Below are 7,261 nucleotides of genomic sequence, written 5' to 3'. Positions count from 1 at the left end.
CCTCATTGGCTGCCTGCTTAAAGGCGACAACCCACTAAGGATGCCGTCAATAAGACATCAACATAACCAGGCTGTATATTGTGTCATGTGATCATCGGGGCTTTACTGTTGACATGATTGCCCCTAACTATCTTATATATTTCCAATGTCCATCCCATTTTTTTATACGTCACAGAAATAGCGGACACATATTGGCTAGCGGACAGACATAGCTTTATTCAACACTGCTTTAATTTCTTTTTCACGTTCTGCTTCCAATCCATAAAGAAAAATGTCATTCATCCAAACGCCGAGCTGCCAGCCGTGAGCCCAGGCTCTTACAATACACCGTATCGATCGGGGCACTTAACGAGCGCAGAGTGCGGGCAAATGTGGGCTCCCCTGGGGAACAGCAGGCCTACAGCCGGCCTTGAATGACAGCCGGTGTCTGAGCCTCTGACTTGCCAGTCACGCGCTGGGATTCTTGGCTGCAGCGTTTCCCCGTGTGCAGGTGACGGCGGGTTTTTGTTTCTGGATACTTGCACTGAATGTTAAAAAGGGGTTGAAGAAGCAGGGGCTGGACTGCTTGGATATGATCTATATGTCGTTGTGTATGAGCTGTAGGAGATGAGATATATTCTCTTTGGACCCTCCTTGCACATCATTCATCAACATAATGATGCATGCAAACAAACGCAGGAACCGGTCATTTCTAAGATGAATGAGGTTATCTGAAAGAAAATCTTATCTTGACAGAAATATGTCGACCTCTTCACTTCATTTGAACCGGACCTGCTCCTTAAAGCGGGTTCCAATAAGCAGAACGTGACCTAGCTCTGCTGCCTATTTGTGCTGAGGTACAAGGAGACGAGCATGTTCATCTCTGCTCCAGTAGCTCCTACATGTTTTATTGCTGATATAGGATGGGGCTTAGGACCCAGCGTGTGTGCGTGTGTGTCTGTGGATGGAGAATGCTGCCACATGAGGTGCACGGCAATTCTCAGTCATGCATACATGAGCGAGTGAACGTTGGCATGACACAGGACGGGGGCGGGCATCAGCGCCTGCATGGGCACTTATGTTCCCAGTGATGTAAGACTATGAAATCTTATCATCGGGGAGGAGTCACATGAGGAGAATAAAGTGTTTTCACAGGTTGTCCTGATGTGGAGGGAATACATAATGTATAATGACCTTGTGTTATGGTGGATGCAGTTTATTTAGCCATTCATTCTGTTTTTTCATTATTCTAATGTTGGTTGGTAAGTCTTGCAGTCATGCAGTTTTGTTTCTGATAAAAAGTAAAAAGAAAAAAAGCGATTGTTGGTTTTATTTGTCATGGCTGTTGCACAACAGAGGGTTTTGTACTCTGTACTGTACATCTCTAATCATATAAAGCAGTGGTTCTCAAACGGTGGTACGCGTACCACTGGTGGTACGCGAGCGTTCTCTAGTGGTACGCGGAGTATGAACGATTTTTTTTTTTTTAAAGTTGAAGCAGAGCTGGGTTCACCGTAACTCTCACGGGTTCACCGTGTGACACACGCTTTTGCCTGCTTACACACACGCCACACATCCAACAACAATAACAATCCTGATCGCTCCCCCCCCCCGGTTCAATACATAAATGAACTGGCTACAACAATGAAACAATAAATGATTTACAATGCTCCGAATGAGCACATGTGTGATGGCCGTGCAGTGTTTCCCACACATAGGCCAATGTGTGGCGCTGCACCACAGATTGAACAACGAGCGCCACAAATTGATTCCGCTTTTCTTATTTATTTTTACTTGAACGCGTTTTTTAAATGTAACTCCGCCAGCCCGTAATCGCGCCCCCGTAATGCTGCCAGTCCGACATGTTCCCATTCCGACAGTCCTGTGCGCGTATGCAAATTAGCCATGTGCGCCAAACAGAAGAAGGGCCCTATCTTGCGCCCGGCGCAATTGACTTTCTACACCGACGCATGTGTCGTTGCTAGTTTGCACCCGGCGCAAAGCTGATTTCCCCCCGCAGCAACCAGGCACCACTACACTTGCATGTTAAATATTATGATGTCAAAGATTATGCATACGTGTGAAACTGCATAGAAATAGCGTGTGGATTGTGGAAACATTTTTTTTTCCATAGGGCTGCATGAATGAACATGAATGAAGTATAGTAAGCTATGCCATGCGTTAAAATAATAATAATAATAACAATAATACATTCGAGAAAGTATATTCCAGGCTTCCAAAACAAAATCTAGTTTTAGGGTAGGCCTAAATGATTGGTTAAATGATTTGGGAAAGAACAGCTGATACAGCGGTAAATTGTAGGCCTACTTTTAAATCAATGCATCTGCAAACACCGTACAGCAAACACATATGTTCTTGACAAAGACATCGTGTACAAGCCCATTACTTTTAGGATTGATGAGTATTTGATCGTGAGAAAACAGTTTTACCGCGAGTGAGTGTTTAAAATAATGAATGAATGCGGGTGATGCTTGGTGCGCGTGTGTGTGCACGCCCATCTGTCTAAACACACGCAAATTAAACACGTAAGTGTATGAGAAGGACATCGAATCAGTCGACCTGCGATAAGCAGCTGATTCTGAACGAACTCGTCTTCGAGTTCTACGTGTTCTAACGCATTTTTTAATCAATGAAATGAAATGTTAACACAACAGTATATATCTGACCATTTAATTTTCGGGGAATTTTCGGGGAAGCCGAGCTTCCCTTGCAGTCGAGAAGTCGCCACTACGAAAGAATGCAATGTATCCAACTAGCGGGATCTAAACAAACTAAGCGAATTACTACAATGCAGAAGTAGTGGAGAATGGCGAAACACAGCAACTCTAGCCTACTCTCAACCAAAATAAAACTAATCGCAAACCTAAGTTAGGTTACTTTTTAGCAGGATGGAAGTGATGCTGATGCGGCTCTCAGCTGTGCCAGAGCGTTCACAGTTACTAGGGAGACCACCTGCCGTCGCCGCCCGGTGCAGCAGTGTGAACTGCCCCGTTTTTAGAACGTCTCAGCCCGTCTCGTCGCAAGGAGTTGCGAGTTGCAAGCAGTTGCGTCGCGAATCTTTGGTCTGAACTGGGCTTAAATGTTGACTGTGTGGGGGGGGGGGGGGGGGGGGGGGGGGTTTGTTTTTTGTTTTTTTGGCCGTGAGAAATTGGATGTGTGGCGTGTGTAAGCAGGCAAAAACGTGTGTCACACGGTGCACCGTGCAAGTTGGCAGCTCTGAAATGTATAAATCGAATTACGTGGGAGCCAGAGGGAACCAAGTTCCCAAAAAGGCAACAAAGTCAAAAAACTGAGGGGGTCTCTCATATATCTGAAGGTGTCTGCCATATTTGGCATTGTAATTTCATCTTAAACAACGCTCATTATCCATCCCCGTGCGGTCTTACCTATTATTAAATAATAAAAAAATAATAATTATAAAAATATATATAAATATATATAAAAACAGATTTAAAAAAAGATATGAAAAAAAATTATATTAAAAAAATATATTTAAAAAAATTATGAAAAAAAAAATTGTATAAAAAAAAATTCAATAAAAAAAATTATAAAAAAAAATAATATAAAAAAATTATGAAAAAAAAATTATATATAAAAAAATTACATAAAAAAATATTTTAAAAAAAAATTATTAATTAATTAAATTTTTTTGACATGCGCACGCGCATGTAAAAAAAAAGATGCGCGGGCATCTTTTTTTTGGATCTGCGCGCATGTCCAAATTTTTTTTATTTTTTTAATTTATAATTTTCTTAATATAATTTTTTTTTAATATAATTTTTTTAAAATATATATATTTTTTAATAATTTTTTTTATATATATTTTTTTTTTATATAATTTTTTTTATAGAATATTTTTTTTTACGTTTAGACGTATCATTTGTTTACCTACATAGGCATGGTTCCCGAATGGTCTCCTACGACCAGTTCAGTAATGCATTACATTACTGGCGTGAGATTCTGTAGAATCTTGTAATGCATACATAGCAGGGTCCGCGGGTGTAAATGTTGACTGTGGGGGGGAGGGGCAGTCTCTTACCATTTTTTTAATGGTAAGAGACTGCACGGGGATGGATGAGTGTTGTTTAAGATGAAATTACAATGCCAAATATGGCAGACACCTTCAGATATGAGACCCCTCAGCTTTTTGACTTTGCCTTTTTGGAAGCTCGGTTCCCTCTGGCTCCCACGTAATTCGAACACTGATTTATACATTTGCAGGGCATGTTAAATAAGTGCGGTGTAAAACCAAAGATAATACCGTTAGCATCTACAACTTGTATTTAATAAGCCTAAATTGTTGTGCTGTGTCCTGATTGGCTGAAGAGAAATAGCCACATTGTTGCGTTCTAAAACTGGACCCGACGATTTGACATGTTCAATCTTTGGGGACTCCTTGCAACTTGCGACGACCAGTTCACACTGCTGCAACTTTTCCCCTGCGACGTCCCAAAAGAGTCTCGTTGCGTCGCGAATCTTTGGTCTGAACTGGTCTTAGGAGACCGTCTCTGTGGTATCAATGATGAATTTACCTTAACATGTTCGCTGTAACTGTTGTAATTAGAATAGTTGGTTGAATAATGGACTAGGCCAACATGGACGCAAGATAACCTAATGTGCTATGATGATATTGCTTTTGATAAGGGTGATGTGTACCTTTTTCTAAATATTGTTATGTTATATATATATATATATATATTTCTGTATACAAATGTTATATCTCCTGTACATGTTTGTATATAATCGTGATATTATAGTACCTGTGGTGTAACTTTGGTGATTTGGATACACTGTGACCCCAAACACACTCATGTGTCTTGGGGTGATTGGGTGATTGGCAAGCGAGCCTATAAAAGGCCGCTGCGCCCTGTGACACATCACGTACAAGGAACACGGATGAAGGGCTAGACCCGAAACGTTTCCCCTTGTTTATGTGTCCTGTAATTGTTGTTTCGGCTTTTAAAATACTTTTGGAACTTCTCAGCCCTAGTGTGCGATCTCCCCATTCTTCACTTGATAAACACTTAAAACATTAGTTCGCCAGCTGCTGGTCAGAGATGACTATGGGCATCAAGAGAATTAACATGAAAAAGTCCAGTGTTAAATTTCACATGACATGTCATTCACAGCTGCTAGTCAGTGATCAAAGTGTGAATTTCAAAATCAACAATATGGCCAAATATTCAGGTATAACTTGAAAAACATTCTGCAGTTACACTTATGCTAGAACAATAAACCCTGCTCAGATGCATCTAAAATACAATTTAAGACAATAAAATGTGTGATAAACACTTAAAACATTAGTTTGCCAGCTGCTGGTCAGAGATGACTATGGGCATCAAGAGAATTAACATGAAAAAGTTCTGTTAAAATTCACATAACATGTCATTCACAGCTGTCTTGACACATATGGCTTCACAGGTCTAACTTGAAAATACATTCTGCATTAACATTTTGCTAGAACAATCAATGTAGCAATGTAGAAAAATATAAATAAAATAAATCAATGTCAAATTTCACGTTGCCTTATTAGCAATAACTACATAACTTACAAATGGGTGTAACACACATTTTACAAACTTTTGAGTTATTAACCAGCAATTAGTCTGAGAACACAACACAAAACAATTATGTGAACTTGTCAAATTTCACAGCTGCTAATCAGAGCTGACTCCAAGAGGGAAAACCTGTTTCTTTATTTTACTTTTCTTTTTGCAACGTTTAGACAAGACAAAGCTTTTTCTTTAGAGATCGCACACAGAGCATTTTGGGCCATTATCCAGGAACACGTGTTTCAAAGGTGTACTTAAGGTCCTCCGGATAGGAAATATTGAGTGCATAAAGGAGGCCGAGAAGGTAGGCCATGGGAGTATCCGGAAGGTCCTTTACTACTATGGATTCCTCTGAAGATGAGTGCGATGTTTTGGATCTTGGGGGATGAGGCTTCAGCCACACAGGACATACAGAATTCCCACAGTGACTCCCTTGGCAGCCACGTCATCTGGATCAGTTTCCTGTTTGAGGACATTAAGAAATATGATTTTCAATTCAAACTCACATCACATACTACATGTCTTGTAGGGAGCCAGCCATCTCAAATTGGATTGTCATATCCAATATGAAGTTGTCTGTCATTTTAGCTTTGTTGTTGAAGGACCATTCTGGTGTATACTGATCCATATCCCCGTCATTCAAGCCTATCTGGTGCTGTCCATGCGAAAAATGAGAAAATTTGTAAAGCTGACTTAATGTGGTATTCAATAACACACAAGTTTAAGCAAGTACTCCGATTGGTCAATTCCCATTCTAGAGTGTGTTTAAATGCCTGGTGAAAGAACGGACAAAAATAATGTGCCTAATTACAGAAAGTATCGCTACGCTAACTAGCTGAAACTACTTTCATGAGCCTAGTTTCCATAACAACGTTCAACTGTTACATTGTTTCACTTGCGCAGTAGGAACGAGGCGCTTTTACTATAGGAACTATTTTCTGATGGAGATGAACTCGGGCAGAAAGCTTGAATTTGAGGGCAAATTAACCCACAATATGAAAACATTTTACAATATTGTTGATAATGAAGATGGTTTGTGTTATTGATTTGCAATCTTACACTCGATGGTGTTCTTCAATGTCATTATTGGTACTTGAAGCACAGGACTTCGGAACTCGGCGCAAGCGCCTCGTTCCTACGGCTGTGCTTTGCGTACCAATGACATTCAAGAACGACATCTTGTGTAAGATTGCTTAAAAGAACCGATCACAGGTGGCCAGAGTAGAATATGTGACATCCACTATCCCTCAGCACAAGTTCTTCCCAGGGCCAGAGCCGTATATAGAGAGAGTTCCTCCAACTCTGTTTAGAACGTTCAGGACAATTCTGTCGTGGATTGGTTCAAAAGTAGTCACGTGTTTTGTGTACGCCATCTTACAGACCAAACATTAATCAATCGTCATTACCATGCTATCAAGGCAAGTGCAACAACTTACAAGAGAGGAATATATATCTGTAATATCATTATTTTTCGAAAGAAAATGTCGTGTTGTGTAGCCTATGGTTGCTCTCTAAGGCCCGGACGTGGTAAACGTCTGCATCATTTCCCTCAGGGCCCTACTTGTGGGAGCAGAGGGTCAGAAGGATGAACTGGAAGCCGAATAATTTTTCCTTGTTGTGTGAGGTAAGAACATTTCCATCATGGACTTTGTAAAGAAAACACATTTGGAAAATATTATTGTACCCAATCAATTCATGGCATGCTTCGA

This window comes from Micromesistius poutassou (genome assembly GCF_964030765.1).
Source record: "Micromesistius poutassou genome assembly, chromosome: 4".
NCBI classification, from domain to species: domain Eukaryota; kingdom Metazoa; phylum Chordata; class Actinopteri; order Gadiformes; family Gadidae; genus Micromesistius; species Micromesistius poutassou.
This window is presented reverse-complemented; position numbering follows the sequence as displayed.